A 22,420-nucleotide genomic window follows, 5' to 3' on the forward strand; every position below is an offset into this window, starting at 1 on the left:
CACCCATGCTATTTAAAAATAAAAGTGGACAGAAACAGCAAGCTGGGCTCCCAAACACCAGTGTTTTTCATCCTGCCCCCCAAATCCAGGGGGATGATTTCAAAAAGCACTTTCAGTTGTCTAATCATTGTGTCCACCTCACACCATCTGAAGACGTTCAGAATAGCCCCAGACAGGACCCGGAGCATTTTGAGCCACTTGGGAGCTCAATTGAGTCACAGCTTTGACTTTTTTTAGGGCAAGACTATTCATCTAAATAAGGCACACCAGAAGCTAGTGTTTTAAGCCATTAGGACAGAATGAAAATAGCTTTCTGCCTCCCTGTCCCTTGCTTTTCCACCCCCAACACCTAACACAGAAGTCGTGGGGCCTGTGGCCAAACATCCGTAACCAAAACTGTGGTGAAGGGAGTGTGCACCAAGAAGGCTCCTCTGTGAGCTGTATCAACAAGGGAGGACGGGCCTCTGACCACCGGCCCCCAGCTCGGCCCACAGACCTCGAATGTCTGAGACCTGAAAGACAACACATGTGGGGCTCTGATCACCCGCTGTATGTGGGCACCAGCCGACCAAACTGAGGGAAATGCCAGAAGCTGTGGGCTTGGAGGCCTGTGTCAGGCCGGTGAGCAGAGGAGCTGCCTTTTCTGGAGCGTGTGCCCAGTGGAGATTTACAGTGGAGACTCATTGCTAAGGTCAGAGCGCCCTGAGCAGAGGACCAGATTGGAGATGGAGAGTGACCCTCCTGCTCAGACTCCGTTAACCTGTGGGCTCCGTGAAGACAGCACCACATCTGTCCCCTCCCTGTCTTTCCTGACATTCAGACAGTCCTGGCTCATATAGGAAACAGGGAATAGTCACTGGGTGGACCCAGCCTCTCCTCCGCGGCTACTGGAGTCAGTGTGCTCCTCGGGAGCATCAGACATTTCAGCCCCCTTCCACTGAGTAACTTCAGTCCACAGTTTCTGTATCTGTAAATCAGGTGGAAGGTTCCTGCACTGATGATGGGAAATGCTTTTAAAACTGAAAGCATCTTATGCACGTAAGGAATTATGACTATTGCTGATGGGGATCTCTTCCCCTCGGCTCTGTGGTGCCCGACTTTGAAAGCAGTCACAATCTGATCATGGAAGCTGGAAGCTGTTTCTTTCTATCGTGAAAGATAACGTCTTAAAGGACCTTCACACATTCTGCTTTCCACCGTGGTACTGAAATGTGGCCGCCCTTGGAAGGGTGATGTTGGATCAGCATCCAATGGAGGGACACTAACTGCCGCTATAGGTGGCTGACTCTGAACTCCGCGTTCACACCCGAGCAGTTAAGCAGGAAGGAGTGGAAATTACCTTTCCTAGGCACATTCAAATGGAACTGACTGCTATTATCCTCTTTGAAAATAAACTCTTTGAGTCTTTTGTGTTATAATAAAGGGCCTGGCAAGTTAATGTATACAAACATCAGCTACTATTCAGTGAATGCCTTTCCCATGGGCAGGCACTGGGCCAGTGTTTCATCAACATAATTTTGTTTACCCCTTTCTTCAACGAGGTCAGTATGAGTCTCATTTTACAGATGAAGAAATCAAAGCTCAGAGACATTAAGCAACTTCCCCAACTTCCTCAGCAGACAGCTAGATTTCCCCAGCAGCAACGATGAAGAGGCAAGGAGAGTAATGCTTGGGGCCAGCCAGTGGGATGATAGCAAGGCCCTTCTGTTTTGTGACAGTTTCTTTCCTCGTTTTCCACCTTAAGGCATGTAACAGGCTGCAGCCGTCCATAAGCGACCATCTAGGGCTGCTCAACCACTCTGCAGGGCTGGTGCACCTGAGTCCAATCAGAGGATGAAATGGACCCTTACATGCCCTTCTGCGAGGGTAAACTGGAATGACAAGGTGGTTAGGGACAGTTTGGAGCAATCACATGGGAACTTAGCTCTTCAAACCATTGCTGCCATGCTCAAAGTCAGCAGCCCGGGAGACTCCGCCAGGGGTCCTCACCTGGATCACGGGAGCGGGTTCCAACCTCCCAACACTCTGATTGAATTAGGCAGGCGGGGCTGGGGCATAGCGAGTGTTCAGATCTCACCAGGTGGTTCTAACAGGCAGAGGGTTGAGAGTCACTGCCCCAAGCCTGTGGGAACTCTTCCAGTAGAAATGCCTTCAAAGTCTGTGGAACTTTTCTTTGAATCTCATCAACAGTAACCAGTCTTCTTCCTTGAAAGGTAAATTGAATTTTTGAAAAAGAGCTAAAATCATTCAGAACTGAATCTGCAGAATAAGAGTGAGATACTGTTCTTTGTCCCAAACAGGACGAGACACCTCCAGAATGCACCTGGATCCCTTGTGTGGTTCCCCAGGTGGTTTCAAAGGCAATAATTCACTGAGTACCTGCCACACATCGAGGTTGTGCTGAAGCCAAAGCTCTTAAGGAGCCTAGAGCTGGTCCTCTGGGCAAGCGGGGCCAGGACCCAGGCCTCGATTTCCCTTGCCACCGGGGCTCACTCACACTGCCATCCACTTGGGACTTTGCCAAATGCCCAGTCACACTTCTGCCACATGGAGTTGCAGCTTCAAAAGATGCTCGGTGACTAGCACCACTCCAGGCTGCATTTGATCTCAAGCTGTGGCCTAGGTCAGGGTGAGTGACCTCCTGTTCCTTTCTCCGTACCCACCCACAGGTACCAAGGGTCCTGCACACCTTGCCTCATCTCTTCGAGGAGGGTTCCCAGTGGTAGGTTCTATAAAAGGAATCAAAATGCCAGAGAGAAACATAACTCTAGGACAGACCAACAAGGGGAAGGGGAGCCCTTGACTTAGCCTTTGGTTGTTAATACTGTGTTCTGACCACTAATTCATGGCGTTCCCTTAGTGGATGTCTAAACCACTCTAAACCTCAGTTTCCCCAGCTATAAACACAGGGAATTTAGATGGGTAATCTTTAAGATCCTTTTCAGCTTTAATGCTGTGAGTGCAATTCTATGGACATGAATTTAAAAAATCAAGATTAGATGACAAAGAAGAAAAGAGGAAATGGATGTCTAGAGAGGAGACAGGGATCTGGTGAATCTGAGGAAGGCAGAGAGAGGGAGGGAGGAGGAGAGGGAGGGCAGGAAGAAGTGGAGGGAAGGGAGGGAGGAGGAGGAGGAGGAAAGAAGAGGAGAGAGGGTTAAGCATGCTTTAGTGCTTGGGTTCTTTGTCCGAGATCAGTTTTCACCCGTATCCAGGCTAATCCCCATCTGCTTGCTTGTGTTTTGCTTTGGTTACTTTGGAGTGGGTTTCCAAAGTAGGAATGAAAGAAACAAAGGCAAAGACAAACAGATTGCATCCCTGCCCTCAAGGAATTTTCCATTGCTATAAACTGAATGTTTGTGTCCCCTCCCAAAAAATTCATATGTTGAAACCTAATCCCCAAAGCAATGGTACTGGGAAGTGGGAGGTAATTAGGTCATGAGGGTTGGGCCCTCATGAATGGGATTAATACCTTTATAAAGAGACCCCAGAGAGCTGTGTCATCCCTTCCTCCGTGTGACTACACAGCCAGAAGATGGCTATCTGTGAACCTCACCAGACACTGAATCGCCCACACCTTGATCATGGACTTCCCTGTCTCCAGAACTGTGAGAAATAAATGTTTGTTGTCCAAGCAGCACCCTCTTCCCCCCTCCAACACACACACACCAAATCAAGACTAGATGTTAAGATAAACTCTAGCCTTTGCTGCCCAGGGGGACCAGCACCAGACAGGCACAAACACAGGGAGGCCACAGGGAGAGTGAAAACCAGAAACATGTCTTGATGGCCTGTGATGTGACTTAGGTGTGTCCACACAATGAGCTTTCCAGAGAAGGATGGGAACAGCCAGAGGAAGAGAAATGCCTTTCCTTGCTGCTTGTTACGTAGCTATTGGTCACGTGTGTGTGGTGGTGGTCATAGAGGTAAGAGGGAGTCATTTCAGAAAGACAGGACGACTTCTGCAGGTACCTCTTGATCTGATTGTTTTGTGGAGAGGCAAGACTTGCTCAGGACTCCTCAGATTTCTGTACCCCAGAGGAGGTGGGGTTGCTGCTGATAACTTGGGCCACGTGGAGTAGTGTAGCTTAGTGTTGAGAGTGGCGTCTGTCAGTCAGCCCTGGGTTCCAGTCTCCGTCTTGCTACTTATTAGCTGTGTAACTCTGGGCAACTTATTCACCTCTCGGAGCCTTGGTTTTATCATTGGAAAATAAGTGGGGATAATATCCATCCTGTAGGGTAGAGGGCCAGTTAGACACAACAGTGCACATAAGGCACCTGGCACATGCTAGGGTGACACGAGGTGTTCTGCCACCAGACAGTTTGAGAACCATCTGCACTACTGATTGCATGATCTGTGCCACAGGCCTCATTGCAGGTGGAATCGGGCATTTACCCGGGAAAGGGAAAGGTCTCCAGGAAGCAACGACATCTGCTCCAGGCGGAGAGGGGGTCCTCGGAGCCTAGACTCCTGGTTTTGCTTTGGCTCTTGCCGCCCCTTTGACGAAGCAAGGAGACACAGCCCTCCATCTTCGGGCGTTCAGGCATTAAACTAAAGGCCCTCCAAAAATATGCTAGCAAGAACGTCATATAGACACAAAGCTTCATTGTAATTCCCAAGCCCAAATTACTCAAATGTGGGCCAGGGACCAGCCCGGCCTGGAAGGGCCTGGCTGGAGGGAGCCCACGTGGGCTCCTGGAAACCTCTCCTCAGCACATCGTGTGGTCAAGATGACAATTCTCCACCTAACCCCAGGTTAAATGCATAATGTGCTCATTATACATTTAAGTATATTGTTGATGTTTTGAACAGGCAGCTTCAACAACATTTCAGTGTATAACTATCATTAAGGAGAGTTTTTAAAAATAAGACCCGATGTATGTGAGGGATGGTGAGGCTTCAGCAGCATGCTGCGATCTGACTTGTTTAGCTTTCAAATGATGTCACTTAGCCAGTCCGGCCTAACTGGCGGGAGGAAACAGGCAGCCCAAGGCAGTTGCTCGGGTATGAGGGAGTCTGAAAGCTCACCCACCTGAAGTGCCTTCCTCCCCACCTTGCCCCCAGGCCTAGGATGGCCGCCATTAGCTACCCTTTGGGCCATAGTCCCGAGAAAGAGCAGAGAAGAAACAGCAGGAGTTAGATTTAAATTTATGAGCTCACTTAACATTGGAATCAAAGCTACTGATACCGGGTCTCAGCTCCCAGAGACTCTGCTATAATTGGCCCAGGGTGCAGCTTGGGCATCAAGATTTTTTAAAAGCTGCCCGTATGCCCTGGCCCACGTGGCTCGGTTGGTTGGGCACTGGTCTGTGCACTAAAGGGTCGCCAGTTGGATTTCTAGTCAGGGGACATGCCCAGTAGCAGGCTCAATCCCCAGTAGGGGGGCGTGCAGTAGGCAGCCAATCGATGTTTACCTCTCACACCGATGTTTCTCTCTCTCTCTTTCCCTTCCTTTCTCTCTAAAAAATCAAACTTAAAAAATCTTTTAAAATAAATAAATAAAAGCTCCCCATGTAATTCTAAGGTTCAGCCAAGATTGAGAATCCTGCCCAATGCCCTCTCACCCTGATACTCAACCCTCATCACCCCCCTCCTCCCACTCCAGCCCTGGTCAGTGTAGCAAGCCCTGTCACTCAACAGACACCCGGTAACAAACTACACGTAGGTATTGTGACCCCATTTTACAGATGAAGAAACTGAGACCCAGAGAGGTCAAGTCACTTTGCCCAAGGTCACACAAGTAATTAATAGTAAACTGGATCTCTCTGGCTTCAAAGTGATTCCCAGTTCATCAAATTGCCTTGGTAACTTGAGAAGGTTCACTCATTAAGCTATTAATACATCAAAAACTTTATAGTAATAACGGCCCCTTACATTTTAATGGAGGTGTTGTTCACAAAGCACTTTCACATTAATTTTTTTTGGCATGGGGAGGGACCACAGGTTTATTGGGGGCTCCACACATGCACACTCCCAGCATCACACGACAACCACATGGTTGCTCAATACATGCAAGGTGACCTCCACCCATAGCTGGGGCCATAGCTGGGGCCGGAGGCAGTGGGGTGCAGTGTCCTCCCATGCGGCCCAGACCCAGTTGGATGACTTCCTCCTGGGCAGCTGAGGGGGGCCTCTGGGGTGCGCCCCAGGCCCGGGATGGGGAAGCGAGCAGGCAAGTCCATGGGAGTCCGGGGCGCAGGAGCCGCCACCGTTACTCCGGGGACTGGAGCATCAGCACCTTCTGGCTGGTCTCGCAGATCTCGCCCACCAGGAACAGCTCATCCACCACCGTGTAAACCTTGTAAAAGTTGAACACCAGGCCCAGCTCACAGACGTTGTGGAAACCTCCATTTAAGACCTGCGCGAGGTTGTGCATGGCCCCCAGGTAGGCCAGGTCGTCGTCACGGAGTCCACACAGGTGCAGGAGTACAGGCAGTTAGCGTGGGGAAACGATCTTCAAGTTCCGGAACTCCACGGAGTTGGTGTGTTTGGCATCTTGGTCGGTGACCACGGCGTGCACCTCCTCGATCAACTTCTGTTTTTCATCGTCATCAAACTGCACCACTCGGCCGTGCGTCTTGCCGGCTCTGCTCAGATGAGGACGAAATGGATCATGGTGACCCGGGCCGGACCCTGGCAGCTATTGGGGGAACCACACATTAATTTATTTTTTACATTAAAGATTATTCCTCCATTTTAGAGAAGAGGAAACTGAGGCCCAGAAACATTAACTTGTTCATGGTCACACAGGTAGAGGAACCAGAGTGAGTTTGAGTCCAAATCTTATTCCTATTTCCAAAGAATGAAGCACATTTAAAAATGGGGCAGGGTTAAAAGTCTTTTTTTTTTTAATCCTCACCTGAGGATATGTTGAGAGAAAGAGAGAGAAACATCCATGGAGGCAGAAACATCAATCAGTTGCCTCCCGTATTTGCCCTGACCAAAGATTAAACCCACAACTTGGGTATGGGCCCTGACCAGGAATCGAACCCACAACCTTTTGGTGTACAGGACCACACTGTAATGAACTGAGCCACCCGGCCAGGGCGGTAAATGTTTTAACATAGGAAAGGTTGAATAGTTTCAGAGCAGGACAGGCTCTGAGGTTCACCAAAGATGAAACCCAAGGGACTGCAGACCCCAGGAGGCAGCAGAAAAGGGAGGCCTGGCTCCCTCATTTCTGCAGCTGGGCCTCCTCAGCCAGCCCAGCCCAGGGAAGCCAGTGTCTGAGTAAAGGGCCGCAGAGAAGACGAGAAGGAAGGGAGAAGTCTATTGGCTGGCTCCCTGTACAGCTTCCCCCACATGACCTGCTGAGTTTTATTTTATTTTTCTAAAATGCATTCTCTACCACACCCAGCACCCACATCTAGGTTTCTAGCAACCATTCTCCACTAACAGGATGGAGGCTGCTTGGAGAAATGGTTGAGTCCAGGACTAATGCAGGGAAATATAAGGTGAGCCTGGAACATCTTGTGGGGCCCAGAAAATGAGAAAGCACTAACCATTTTATGAAAAACACCTCAATTAATTTAAAAAGAACTGATAGGGACATAAAAAATTTAAGAAAAAAGGAGCCACCATGAGGGGTTTATTCCTAGACAAATCAGGGACAATTTTGGCATCAAAATAAATGATAACAGTAAAAGATTATAACACACATTCCAAAAGAATTAATCAGACTAAACTGATACTTATAAATATAAACATATATACATGTAGATAAATAAGTAAGTGAAGAATAAGAACTAGCAAGAGAAAGGAAAGCTCATCTTCATGTCAAATAATAAATGTAGAAGAAATGATAGGTAAGAAAATTACCACTTTGGAACTATTCTACTGAAGTGATACGGGCAAAACATCTTCAAAGGATGATAAAATCATCAAGTGAAATTTGTTGGGAAGCAGAATATTTACACAGTTGCAAGCCTTTCCCACAAATTATTTATTAATTACAAAGGTAAAGGATCCCTTTACAGCTGAGAGGCTTGGAAACACAATCTTAACCAAAGGATAAAGTTAACATCACCAAGAAGGAAACAATCAACATTGTGTGCCTCCTGGTCTGATGCCCTGAGGACACAATCCCTGTAGTATTTCTGCCAAAAATCCATAAACTGGATCTGATCATGAGAGAACAAACAATCAGACAAATCCAAATTGAGGGACATGCTACAAAGAAAGAAACTGGTCCATAGCCTTCAAAAATAGCAATATTATGAAAGACAAAGCAAGAAAAGGAATACTATGAGATTAAACAGGATTGGAGAGAATGAGAAGTAAAAAGGAAATAAAATATGTGTGACCTTGAATTGGAAATTGGATTGGGGAAAAAAAACTTGCTTTTAAGGATACTGTTGGACCAACTGGTGAAGTTTGATTAAACAGTGTGTATTATTATATCATATTAATGTTAAATTTCCTGAATTTGGACATTGTGTTGTGATTATATAAAAGAGTACCCTTGTTCTTTTTTTTTTATCCTCACCTGAGGATATTTTTACATTTATCTTCAGGCAGAGTGGGAGAGAGAGAGAGAGAGAGAGAGAGAGAGAGAGAGAGAGAGAGAAACATCTATGTGAGAGAGACTCATCAATTGGCTGCCACCTGCACGACCCCAACCGGGGCTGGGGACGAACCACAACGAGGTACATGCCCTTGGCTGGAATCCAACCTGACACTCTTTGGTCCACAGGCCGATGCTCTAATCCCCAAGCCAAACCGGCCAGGGCTACTCTTGTTTTTACATGCAGAAGTATTTAGGAATGAAGAGCTATGATATCTGCAACTTACTCTCCAGTGGTTCAGAAGAAAAATTATATATGTATGTGTATGTACATTATGGAGAGAGAAAATGTGTTAAGATATTAAGTTAGTGAATCTCGTTGAAGGGTAAACAAGTGTTTGTTGCATTACGTTTGCAAAATTTCTGTATGTTTGAATTTTTTAAATAAAAAGTAAGAAGAAGAAAGGGGAGGAGGTAAAAGTACTTTAAGAAATAGCCAAATAATATTCAAAGTAACTTGTGAAAAAGCAGGGAGGACACTTTTATGCTGAAACTTGGCTACTATTTCTAAAAGTATGGAAGGTATTGGATTATCTGCCCACGTCATTACAGAGGTGGGAACATACTGTATGCCCAGTAAGCATAGGTGCATGTCAGTAGTTACTGGGTGAAGCTGTTCAAAGAAAAGTTACTTTTAAAATGCAAATAAAAATAGTAAGCCATATTCTTCTATGACTTGGCAGAGTTGCTCAGACTTCACAATTACTTACCAGGATTTATAATTCAATAGAAATGAAAATATATACAGTGTTACTGTGTTAAAATAGCTACACATAGGATGGATATACTTTTAAGTATTGGTTATATAAATAAAATCCCTTGAGAATTTTTGTTCTGGAATGCTGATGTATACTGTATGACTTTAAAAACATGTTAGAAGTAGAAACTTTTAAAATACATATTCATTGTAATAGTCTCTATCATGATGAGACAACATAGAAAAAAGTTAAAATAAAACATCTTAGCCCTGGCTGGTTTAGTTCAGCGGTTAGAGTGTCAGCCCATGGACAGAAGGGTTGAGGGTTCAATTCGGTCAAGAGTGTGTACCTGGTTCACAGGTTCGATCCCTTGCCACAGTCGGGGTTGTGTGGGAGGCAATCATTGAATGTGTATCTCTCACATCAATGTTTCTCTCTCCCCATCTCTCCCTTCCACTCTGTCTAAAAATCAATGGAAAAATATCCTCAGGTGAGGATTAACAACAAAATAAACATCCTATGATGTTACTCTCCTACTTAAAGATTCTCAGAGTGTCCCATGAAGCCAGCAGAAGCCCATACTCCTTCCCTGGGGTGGGGAGGGCACTCACAGCCCTCACAACTAGCTGCAATCCACGTTCCAGAATCATCTCCCTCCCTGCAGCTTAGGTGCCTAAGATGCAAAACTTCAGGAGACATTTGTGCTCAGGGTCATGGAAGTGTTTCCTCTTCTCCTCTTCCCAGATCTTCATCCCTTCAACAACCTATAGCCCCATTTCACAGATAAGGAAACTGAGGCTTAGGAAGGCTGAGCAGTGTGTCCAGAGTCACTAAATTATTTAGCAGTGGAGCTAGGATGCAAGCCCATAAGGTCTGTGCCCATGTACCTCCTCCAGGTACTTCCTTTCTGATAGCAAGTGGTTGAGCCAAGAAATAAGCCAGCCTCCTTTCCAGCCCACATTTCATACCCACAACTTCATTTGTGTGGAATGGAATTCACATGACTTTTTTTTTTTCTCATCTGAGGATACTTTTCTATTTATCATTAGATAGAGTGGGAGCGAGGGAGGGAGAGAGAAACTTTGATGTGATAGAGCCACATCGACTGGTTGCCTCCTGCACAACCTGACCAGGCCAAACTGCAATGGAGGTATGTGCCTGTGACCAAGATCAAACCCACAACTCATTGGTCCACAGGCTGATGCTCTAACCACTGCGCCAAACTGGCCAGGGCACACATGACTTTTTTTTTTTTTAATTATCTTTATTGAAAGTATTACAGATGTCCCTCTTTTTCCCCTCATTGATCCCCTCCTCCTGACTCCCACCCCTCACCCCCTACCTTCACTGCACTGTTGTCTGCGTGCATTGGTTATGCATATACGCATGTAAATTCTTTGGTTTATCTTTCCCTACTCCCCTCCCCCATCCCCATCCCCTCTGAGGTTTATCAGTCTGTTCCCTGCTTCCATGTCTCCGGATCTATTGTTCATCAGCTTATTTTGTTCATTATATTCCACCAATAAGTGAGATCATGTGGTACTTGTCTTTCTCTGATTGGCTTATTTCGCTTAGCACAGTACTCTTCAGGTCCCTCCATGTCATCTCAAAGGATAAGAGATCTTTCTTTCTTACAGCTGCATAGTACTCCATTGTGTATGTGTACCACAGCTTTTTTATCCACTCATCTATTGATGGACACTTGGGTTGTTTCCAGATCTAAGCAACTGTAAACAGTGCTGCTATGAACACAGGGGTACATATTTTCTTTCTGATTGGTGTTTCAGGCTTCTTCAGATATATTCCTGGAAGTGGGATCACTAGATCAAAAGGCAGTTCCATTTTTAATTTTCTGAGGACACTCCATACTGTTTTCCATAGTGGCTGCACCAGTCTGCATTCGCTCCAGCAGTGTGCTCAAGTCCCCCTTTTTCTACATCCTCACCAGCTCTGGTTGTTTCGCATGACATTTTTAATTCAGGGTGAGCAAAGTCTCTGACATAGGACAGAGTGGAGAGAAGTAATGGGATCTCTTCAAGTCCTTGACCTTAGTCTGGCAATTTTCAACCCTGGCTATCTATTAGAATTTCTGGGGAACTTTTAAAAAACCCAGCCCCACCCCAGATCCCAGCATTAATATTTTGAAAACTCAAGGTTGAAAATCATGAATACCTAACTGATGAATTAGAACACATAAGCTCCAACCCTGAAGAGAGATGGTTTCTGCTTCCCTCCTTCCTCCCCTCCCCCACAAACGCCTGAGTGTTTTCAGGGGCCAAGTCAGACAGGCCCAGGTACACTGTGTGAATGGGAGTCAGGCTGAAGGCTGGAGCCCTTTTACCTTCCTGCTGCCCTAGAAACAAGGACAAGAAGATAACAGGATGGGTGTTTGCATCCCAAACATGCTTGTTTGAGTATAGGCAAGACTGGCATTTTTAAATCCTGGGTTATGGGGTGGGGTCAGGGAGAAGGGTAAAAATATTACTACTCTATTACCTTGCACCTCTGGCCATACCCTTTGTTAGGGGTGCTCTAGTCTCCTTGTCCCCGAAGCTGCCTTGCCTGTCCCCCAGGACAAGAGGGAAGACTAAAGTTGCATAAAATCCTGTGTCATGGCATCATAAGAGGGAGGGGGACAGGACACAGATGCAGGGAGGATCCAGGGACAATCCAAGTGCCTTTAACAGATCACTTAATCTGGCTGAGCCTCAGTGTTGTCATCTATGAAATAAGAACAGTTATTCCGCTCTGCCTGGATTTGGTCTAAGCCAGCGATTTTCAACAGGTATGCCGCAGCATGCTGGTGCGCCGCGAGAACTTTTAAAATAAGCAGTACCTGCCCTGGCCGGTTTGGCTCAGCGGTTAGAGTGTCGACCTGCAGTCCAGAGAGACCCAGGTTCGGTTCCCGCTAAGGGCACGTACCTCAGTTGCAGTTTGTCCGCGGCCCTGGTTGGTCGTGCGGGTGGCAGACACTCAATGTTTCCCTTTCGCGTAGATGTTTGTAGATGTTTCTCTCTCTCTCTCTCTCTCTCTCTCTCTCTCTCTCCCTCCCACTCTATCTGAACAAAAAAAATGGAAAAATGTCCTTGGGTGAGGACAAAAAACAAACAAACAAACAAAAAAACAAGCAGTACCTGACTGTGCAGTCAGGGGCACTGACCTCTTTCCTGTAGACTGTCAAATAAAAAAACGACAACAACTGCTCTGGCCAATTTGGCTCAATGGTTGGAGCGTTGGCCCACAGACAAAAGAGTCTTGGGTTTGAGTTCGGTCAAGGGCACATACCTGGTTGCGATTCGGTCCCTGGACTTGGTTGGGGTCATGCGAGAGGCAACCAATTAATGTGTCTCTCTCACGTCAATGTTTCTCTCTTTCCATATCTCTCTCTCTCTCTCTCTCTTTCTCTCTCTCTCTCCTCTCCTCCCTCCCACTCTATCTGAAGATAAATGGAAAAAAAGTATCCTGGGGTGTGGATTAAAAGAAAAAAAAGACAACAGCCAACACAACAATAGCCATCCAGTGTGAATGAATCAAAATTATACCTATTTTTTATCAGATAAGCAAAAAATTTTCAAAATATTTTCTTTGGTGTGCCATAGAATTTTAGTTTAGGTGTGCCAGGAGATTAAAAGGTTGCAAATCGCTGGTTTACATTTATTAAAAGAGATACTAGATGTAAGCTGTGCTTGGAAAATGTTGACATTCCTTGCAACTATTAATTTTAATAGTTCAAATTAGAATTTTATATGTCAACTCTGGACCCTCGTGGAAGGCTAAAAATAGTTCTGTGAACACCTGAAAGAACTTTAAAAATCTTTTCTAGTATTTCAGACTCTGTCTTTGTAAGTATTATAGTTATGAAACCCAAATTCATTTATTTGATCTCTATCTACCTTAAATAGTTACTCAAAGTTTGCTACTTGAGGAAGATTCTATAAATCATTCTAGCTTAAGATTTCCAGTGACTTAGTACCATAGTATGCAGGTGTTTTCAGGGACCGGAAACAATAGCATGACCTGGGAGATTTTTAGACATGCAGAATCTCAGGCTATGACTCAGAGACTCAGAATCTACATTTTAACAAGATCCTCAAGTGATTTGATGTATATATTAGTGAAAGATGGCCTGTCCTTGTCACGAACCTACAGAGTTTGAGAAAAGCAATGAGGAGAAAAAGTGATTCCTATGTATGTTACAGTTTAAGAAGCACTCGCTTAGAAAAGCTTCTGGCACCTTCTAGAGCAGTGGTTCTCAACCTTCCTAATGCCGCGACCCTTTAATACAGTTCCTCATGTTGTGGTGACCCCCAACCATAAAATTATTTTTGTTGCTACTTCATAACTGTAATTTTGCTACTGTTATGTCCTAGGCAACCCCTGTGAAAGGGTCAATCGACCCCCAAAGGGGTTGAGACCCACAGGTTGAGAAACGCTATTCTAGAGGGTACAAGTGCCCCCAATATTGCATGAGTGACTCCTGAGATTAGAGAAGAGATGAGAAAGGGAAACCACAGGCAACTAAATGGAGTGTGAGGCACTGTACATGCAATTACCTGCAAGACAGACTTTATTATCCCACTGTACAGATGAAGAAACTGAGATTGATAAAGGATAACTTGACTAAGGTCTGGCATCTCGTTAGTGGGGGAGCTGGGATTAGAATTAGGCCCTGAGTAGCTACTTTATGAGGCCAGAGCCCTCCCACCACTCGACTCCACCTTTCAGAGCGGAAGACCTGCTCATAGAGTTCTTTTAGGATCAAGCATCTAGCTTAAGCGTAGGTCTTTATGTTACAGCACATTTCTCATTGTGGCTTTCCTCCAAAACCTAATTCCAGAACATTTTCATCACTCAGTTAAAAAACCCATATCCAGTAGTAGTCACTTCCCGTTCTTCCCACCTCCAAGCTTCTGGAGACTACTAATCTACTTTCTGGATGTGCCTTTTCTGGGCATTTCCTATAAGTGCAGTCATACACGTGGTTGTTAGTGACAGCTTCTTTCACTTAGCAAAGGTTTTCAAGTCTCATCATCCACGTTTTTTGTTGTTGTTGTTTTTTAATCCTCTCCCGAGAATATTTTACCATTTATTTTCAGATAGAGTGGGAGTGGGGAGTTGAAGGGGGAGAGAGAAATATCTATGTGAGAGAGACACATCAGCCAGTTGCCTCCAACACGACCCTGACCAGGGCCGGGGGCAAACCACAACCGAGGTATGTGTCCTTGACCAGAATCAAACCCGCGACTCTTTGGTCCATGTACCAATGCTCTAACTGCTGAGTCAAACAGCCAGGGCTCATCATCCACATTTTATCATGTATCAGCACTTCATTCCTTTTTATTGTCAAATAACAGCCTGTTGTATGGACATAACCCGTTTTTTTATCCGTTCTTCAGTTGATGGTCATTTAGGTTGTTTCCATTTTGGGGGGTATCGTGAATAATGCTGCTATGAACATTGGTGTACAAGTTTTGTGAGGATATGTGCTTTTACCTCTCTTGGGTACATGCCTAGGAGTATAATTTGCTGGGTCATATGGTAACTCAATGTTTAGCTTTCTGAGGAACTTCCAGACTGTTTTCAGAGAATATTTTCCCCATTTTTATACCATATTGGATTTAAACAAGATCAGAATTTAGTCAAAGAGACCCAAGGAGCCACAAAACTGAATAGACAAGAAATAGAAGTGCTTCAGTGAATCCTAACCCAAACTCCATCTGACTGTGAAATGGGCAGAAAAAGAGAAAAGAATTTGACCAGAACCCAGGAAAGTCCATTATCTAAGGGCCTGTGGCTGGTGATGACAGGTACTGGACCCGGGAGACCTGGGTCCAAGTCCCTACCCGCCACTAACTCACTGTGTGACGTGAATAAGAGCCTTCCTCGGGCCTCAGTTTTCTTACCTACAGACTGAGGCGTTACATCTGAACGTGCCCACTGCCTGCAGCCCTGTGTCAATCTTCGACATTCGCAGGAGCTCATGCTCCTGGTGGTCATGGACGTTTCTGGTATAGATATTCAGTCTGGTACCCCAGAAGCCTCAGGGCGTTGCTGGAATACAGGGGCTTCTCAGGAATGACAACAAGTGAGGAGGGACCTGTGCTGTGAGGCCGGAAGTCTGATCCTACAGGGACGGATGGTGCCCAGCCACTGTGAACCGAATCACAGTGCCCAGTTCCCGGAGACTGTGAAATGACAATGGAATTCACCTGCACCCTTATTGGCATTCTGCATGTAATGATTGAATGAATTAATAAATACAGACCACTACATCCACACTGATGCTAGCTGCGCTGGGAAGCAGAGCTCACAGGAGAAAAATGAAAGGTATACCAAATCCAGTTGATACACTCCCTGGATCCCCCTGGCTCACCAGCCTTCCCTGTCCCAGGCTTCAACCCCTCACCCTGCTTCTTGGCCCTAGTGGCCCTGGCAGTAGTTCACCTGTCCCCGAGCTCCTAAGCCCTAGCAGCCACCACCGTCCTTCCCTCTCCTAGTGCCTCTGGTTGCCTCTGCTTCCTCCTGAGAACAAGGGCCAGAGCGTAGCGTTTCCATCCTGCCCACTGCAGCAGGGGCTACAGCAGCTCAGATGCCCGGGCCTGAGCCAACCTAACTCACAGAAGCTTTTGCTTCTCCAGAGGCTGCTCAGAAGGCTCAGGTACCAGCCCAGAAGTGCAGGGGGCTCAGCACCCCACAGGGCAACGTTGACTACTGAGAGGTAGGAGGTGGGAAGGTGCTGGCAGGTAAGGAGCTCTCCTCTCCTCCAGGGGTCTCCTGCATGACCCAGAACCAGCCGTGGCACCACCCAGCATTTGCTTGGCTTCCTCCCTGCCTCATTTCCTGTCCCCCTCTGCTCCCCTGGGATGACATCAGCCGAAGCACTAGTGCATAGGCTCAGCCAGGGCTCTGTTTGCTGCTGAACTCCAGCTAAGATGAAGGGAAACTAGTATTTGTGGACTCCCATTATGTGCCAGGCACAGTGGCCCTTACCTGTGTTATCTCATGTCGTCCTTACAAAAAATGTAAGACAGTGATTATTAACTCAGTCTTACAGATAAGAAAACTGAGGTAAGAGGAAACAATTAAGCCAGCTATGAACTGGTGGAGATGAAAAGGTAAGGCAAAATTCAAACAAGCAGAGGGTGCTATGCCTCAGCCTTACATTTTATACCTTTTGTGGCCCCCTAAGTGGGTTTATTTCCCTTTGGGGAAGCAGTAGTTATATCAGTTACGTGCTGCAGGGTTTGGGGTAGGCTTAAACCACAGTAGCATCTGACCCAATAAAAACATCTTTACTGAGTTGTCCCCCAGAAGACATTAGGGAATCAGGAAAATTCCAAGAAAGGAGACAGAGTAAGAAGGTGAGAGTACAGATGTGAAAGCAAGACCCACTAGGAAGCTTTCCTGTGGTTCCTTGAAAAACAAGAAGAGAGAGGCACAGGCCCCAGCAGTTCAGGCCCAGGGCAAAGCTGGGTGAGAGACGGAGGGCATCCGCTGATGCAGAGGTGCTGCCCCTGCAGCCTGAAGGAGGTAAGGGCGCCCCAGGCTGAGCACGAGGAGTCCCTGGTTGGGCTCCATCTCAGAGCCCCACGGGCTGCAGGGAGCTCCGTGCCTGGTGTGAAGGCGCCCCCTAGGGGCCTGAGGCCGTTAGAGAGCGCAGGGCAAAGGTAGCCTTTGAGAGCTAGGCCTGCAGGGCCCACTCCATGAAATTTTTCTCTTGACATTTGTCAGAACTCAAAGCCCTGTGTGCTGAGAGGAGACCTATGGGAATAGAAACAACCTCTGGCTTCCAGAAACATTTTATAGAAAGATTCAGGAGCTTAGGAAACAGAACAGTCCTAAGAAAGACATTTGGAATTTTTAAACACAAAAGAAAATACAGGAGATCATATTTCTGACCTCAGGTAAAAAATAATTTCTTGAACAAGATGCCAAAAGTGAAAGGAAAAGGTGAAAGAAAAGACTGAGGTTAACTGCACTAAAATTAAAAATGTCTATTCATTAAAAAAAAAAAAAGTACACAGAGTGAGAAGACCAGCCAGAGACCAGGAGAAAATAATTAACACATACAACTGGCCAAGGAGTCCTATCCAGAATCTATAAAGAGCTACTGCTAATCAACCACACAAGAGTATGCAATAGGAGACATATGCAAGTGTTGTTTATAATATTTCCAAACTGGAAACAACCCAATGTCCATTTGTTGTTCAATGGATAAATAAATTATATTTCACATTCCCACAGTGGAATACTATACAGCAGTGAAAATGAATGAACTACAGCTCTACAGCTGCATCTCTCAACACGGAGATCAAAGATGCAAAAAGCAAGTTATAGAAGAATACTCATAATATGATCACTTTTATAGAAGTTCAGAGAGAGGGAAAACTAAACAATATATTATTTAAGGATAATATATGTGGTAAAACTATTTTTAAAAAGCCAGAGAAAAATTAACACAAAATGAGGGCAGGAGAGTAAAGAAAATGCATCAGGGATGGACAAACAGGAGCTTTGCAGGTACTGGTGATATTTTTTCTTCAGTTTAGTATGTGGTTTGTTTTATTGTTCTTTAAATTGTACTTATATACTATATTTATTCTTACATGAATGAACTTTTCACCAAAAATTCTTTCTTAAAAACAAGAGCTGGGTTTTTTTAAGAGTAGAATAGTCAGACTACTATTAGAGGGCATTTTCTATGTAGCTGAAATCCATTCTAGTTGGACTAATGGTACAACAACATCAGAACAGGGGATGGGGGTCACTAACATGGGGGGGCTTACCCTAAGCCAAGCTTTAGTGCGCAGATTCTCAATAGGCATCAACTCTACCTTATTGATAAAATACAGCCCAAAACAAACTGAGGGGCTAAAATTCTGAATGATAATGAATTAGAACTTATAGCAGTGCCTAATAGTCCCTCTGTGACATCTGCATAGTGTTTTATCATTTATAAAACATTTTCATATGAGTTAACTCAATCCGTTCCCGTAAGCCTTCTGAGGGGTAGCCAGAGAAGGTTATTTTTATGTCTATTTTTAAAAGAACAAAACTAAGTCACAGAGAGGTGATATGACTTGCCTGAGGTCACACCACCAGGACCAGGTCTTAGAACTCCTGGTCAAGTGCTCCTCCTACCAAAACTACTGCCTCTCAGTATGGAGTGTGGTAGACCAAGACTCTGCCACAGGTGTCCCCCAACCCTGCACCAGCCCCTGGCCACTCCCCGACCACATTCTTCCTGGGAATAGGTCAGCCTGCCCTGAGGCCTGCTCCTTGAACTCTCCCAACCACCAAGACTATCATCTCTGGTCTTCAGTTATATTCCCCTGTGTCACAGTCCTTGGTATTCTCCTATTTCTTCTTCAATAAGGAATTTTTCCAGGTGCTTATTTTCCTGTCTTTGTCACGGCCCCTCTACATGAAGTTCTATCTACCTCCCATTATACAGCCAAGTGTTGGCACTCGTCCGGAATTGATCATCTGTGGGATAGCCCCTGGGCACACAAATCCCACAGGTGGCAGTGTAGGATGCCGCTGTTCTCAGTAGGAAACATGCATTGGAAAAGCTCCCAAGTGGTCTGACTGGCCATTTCCGGTCCCCCCACCCCAACTGAGGATCAGTGAGATAATGACATCTTAGCTGTTACTCAACTTCTCTGAGCCTCCATTTCCAAATCTGTTACTAAACAGGTGTTTTTAAGAAATTAAGAGAGGTAGTGCCTACCACATAGTATGTGTTAATCAAATGTTTGTTCCCTTCTTCATCTAATCATCGCAGAAAATAGAAAATGACTCACCTCCATGCAGGCGCAGTTTCTGACATTTGTAGTCTTCCAGGAGAAAGACGTGTGCTCTGGCGGACTCTTTTAGCTACCGCTCAGAACCCTACATGGTGCAATACTTTGAGTTCCCAGAAAGAAAAGGCCCGGAGTTCTTGTTGGAGGCATGCAGGAAGAGGAAACCAACTCCCAACACCAAGTACTTCCACAGCTGCATTCTGGAAGTCATCCAGACTGGGAGACAGACAATTGTAGTGCAGGGGGCGGCGCGGCACCTGGAAGGAGAGAATCGCAGGTTCATTTGCGTTCACATTCAGGACACAGGAAAGCCGCAATGGGAATGAGCTGGGCTTCTAGCTTGCTGTGTGCGTTTGGTCAAGACACGCTACTTCTCTGGGCCAGGGGTTTGGATCATATCAGAAGGACCCTTCCAACTGAGATTCTCAAGGACACTGAGTATCTTCATAATCATTAGGAAACAAATTAACTCTCCAGTCACATTATTTTCATTTGCATTATTATAACCTAGGCTGGTGTCCAACTCTATTCATACACAGTAAAAAAAATTATGTCATTTCCACTACTGAATCAAGCACAGCCAAGGGTACTATACAGTCACTTTTCTCACTTTGTCGTTCTGGGTAGAACAAGAGACTTGCACTTTAGATTCTGGAGCAGCTGAGCTTTCTTAGGAAGATTCCAGAAGGAGTTATTAACCCAATGAATAACGTAGTAAGTACCATTCCGACACCCTGGGCTGCAATACTACACTCTCCTATTGCTTTTTTCTCTTCTAAGGAAAGACATCAAACAAGAAACTCATTCAAAATTTAACCACAGTATGAACAGACATTTCACACAAGAGCAATTATAAATAGTACATGTGCAAAAAATGAACCTGCCTACTGGTATCCGAAGAAATGCAGATTAAAGCAAATTTGGGACCCAATTTTAAAATATTAATTCTCAAAACTGTATGAAAGCAACAATATTCAATGCGCCTGATGTAGCAAGATTGACTCGCTGGCCTCATTTTGGTGGCATTGTAAATGAGTAAGAGTTCTTTTGGGAAGCAGTATGGCAACATAGGGGATGAACCATATTCATAATTACTGAAAAGTAATGCAATAAAAATCTGCATGAAGAAGTTCACATCAGCAATATCTATTATAGCAAAAAGAGAAAAAGGAAAAAATAATCTATGTGTCTAAGCTTATGGGAATTGCTACATAGATTTTGATACAGTCACATATTTTCCTCTTATAGACCCATAATGATGAAGATTAGGTAGCAATATAGAGAAGAGTTTATTATGGGTAAAATATAACAAACCTCAGGATAACATGTATTATGATTATAGCTCTAAAAATGTGCATATGACGGTACAGGGGCTGGAAGATAGTGAAATAAAGGTAGCTTTAGTGTTTGGGAGGTGAAATATTGTGTTTTAAATTTTTTGTTATAAGTGCCATTTTGTCTTCAATTAAATAAATAGAAGAAAGCACGGTGCTCACTTCGGCAGCATGTGAACCAAAACTGGAACGATACAGACAAGATTAGCGTGGCCCCTGCACTAGAATGACCCGCAAATTCGTGAAACGGTCCATATATTTTTTTAAGTATATATTTTTCCTTTATTGATTTTAGAGAGAGAGGAAGTAAGAGACAGAAACATCGATGAGAGAGAACATCGATTGGGCGCCTTCTGCATGCTTCCCAATGGGGATTTGGCCCACAGCCTGGACATGTGTCCTGACCAGGAATCGAAACAGCGACCTTTTCGTGCGTGGGTCGATCACCGGCCAGACGAGTATATTAATTTTAAAATAATTAATTCACCCTGGCCAGTTTGGCTCAGGGACCAGAGCATTGGCCCATGGTCCAGAGAGACCTGGGTTCGGTTTCCGCTAAGGGCACGTACCTTGGTTGCAGTTTGTCCCCGGCCCCTGTTGGGGTTGTGTGGGTGGCAGCCGCTCGATGTGTCCGTCTCACATCGATGTTTCTCTCTCTCTCTCTCTCTTCCTCCCTCTTTCCTTCCCACTCTATCTGAAGATAAGTGCAAAAATGTCCTCAGGTGAGGATAAAAAAATTAAAATAATTAATCCTATTCACAAACTTTCCCACTAGACAAGGACAGTGGGAACCCCAACTGTCTTATTCAACGTTGTTTGCCAAAGCACTGGTCTGGCACATGATGGATGTTCTGTAAATATTTGTGGACTCATTGACCACTGCTGTCAGCCTCTCTAAACAGGGTTTAGTAGATTGTTGACACCATCATTTACAAGAAACTTTTTCAAACCCAACATCTTTCTCCACATGTTTCACGGAAGAAGGACGATATCTCCTTAAAGCCAGCACCAGGGCCATGCTAGGTGGGAGAACCCCCTCCCTTCCTTCTGCAGCTTTATTCTTGGGACAGATCCTCACAGGGACACAAGGGGAGCAGCATGGTCCCCAGTCATCTGGACACTGACTCTTTACGCCAGAAGGTGGCAGTATACACATTTCCTTACCGTACAAAACCAGCACCTTCCAGGACACTGATCACTAATCACTCAAAGGTGGGCCATGGTAAGGGTGTGAAAGGATGGCGAGCTCCTCCAGCCAAGGTCAGGAAGGGATAGAGACAATGGCTGCCTACGGTGCCTGGTGCTGTGAAAGATGGCATCTCCCCCGTTTTACAGTTGGGGAAACCAAGCTTCAGAGAGGCCAGCAGTCCCCAACCCCTACTAAAAAGTAACATTGCCCAGACCTGAGCCCAGCTCTCCTCATCCCAGTGCCCACCCTCTTTCCGCTACGCCATGTGCCTTCCAGCTCTCCAGCAACAGCAGTCGATGAAAAAGTTGGCAAGGATCTTTCCAAACCATTGGCTAATGCTTTTTAAATCACGGTATCAAATTATGAAATTGATCATACCCTTTGACCTTGGAGCACCGCTTTGAGAAATATGTTCCAAGGAAACAAATAAATAAAAATAAGAACTATGTATTTATAAATACACATATATCATATAAATATATTTTTATATATTATAAATTATAACAAAGGTGGATAGGGAGATGCTCAGAACTGAGCTTAATACTGCTGCTACAACTGGAGGCAGCCCAAATGCCTAGCCATGGGGCAGACGCAGGGAAGACTGTGCTATAGACAGTATACTGACACTGTGAATGGCCATGTGAGAATTGGAGCTGATGTCCAGCTTGTCACATGGGTACCATCATTCTGGTTGTTAAAATATTGAAATAAATACTTCCATACTAGTCGACAAATAGATCCTGAGTATCTTCCCGGCCTTCCTGGCCCCTCCACTGAATTTCCCTACCCAGCCACTAAATGGTGAGTGCCTGGCTCAGCAGAACCCTCCAGC

The 22,420-nt window shown here is 45.2% G+C and overlaps 1 non-coding gene and 1 pseudogene across 1 annotated transcript; one reads left to right on the forward strand and one right to left on the reverse strand.

The window, feature by feature from the left end:
• Positions 1-6,212: 6,212 nt before the first annotated feature.
• LOC118616300 lies at positions 6,213-6,616 on the reverse strand (annotated as a pseudogene).
• Positions 6,617-20,553: 13,937 nt separating this feature from the next.
• LOC118621582 lies at positions 20,554-20,660 on the forward strand. Its single transcript, XR_004957732.1, has one exon. It is a non-coding gene; the product is annotated as a U6 spliceosomal RNA (small nuclear RNA).
• The last annotated feature ends 1,760 nt before the right edge of the window (positions 20,661-22,420 follow it).

This window comes from Molossus molossus, unplaced genomic scaffold (assembly GCF_014108415.1).
Source record: "Molossus molossus isolate mMolMol1 unplaced genomic scaffold, mMolMol1.p scaffold_m16_p_1, whole genome shotgun sequence".
Taxonomy (NCBI): Eukaryota; Metazoa; Chordata; class Mammalia; order Chiroptera; family Molossidae; genus Molossus; species Molossus molossus.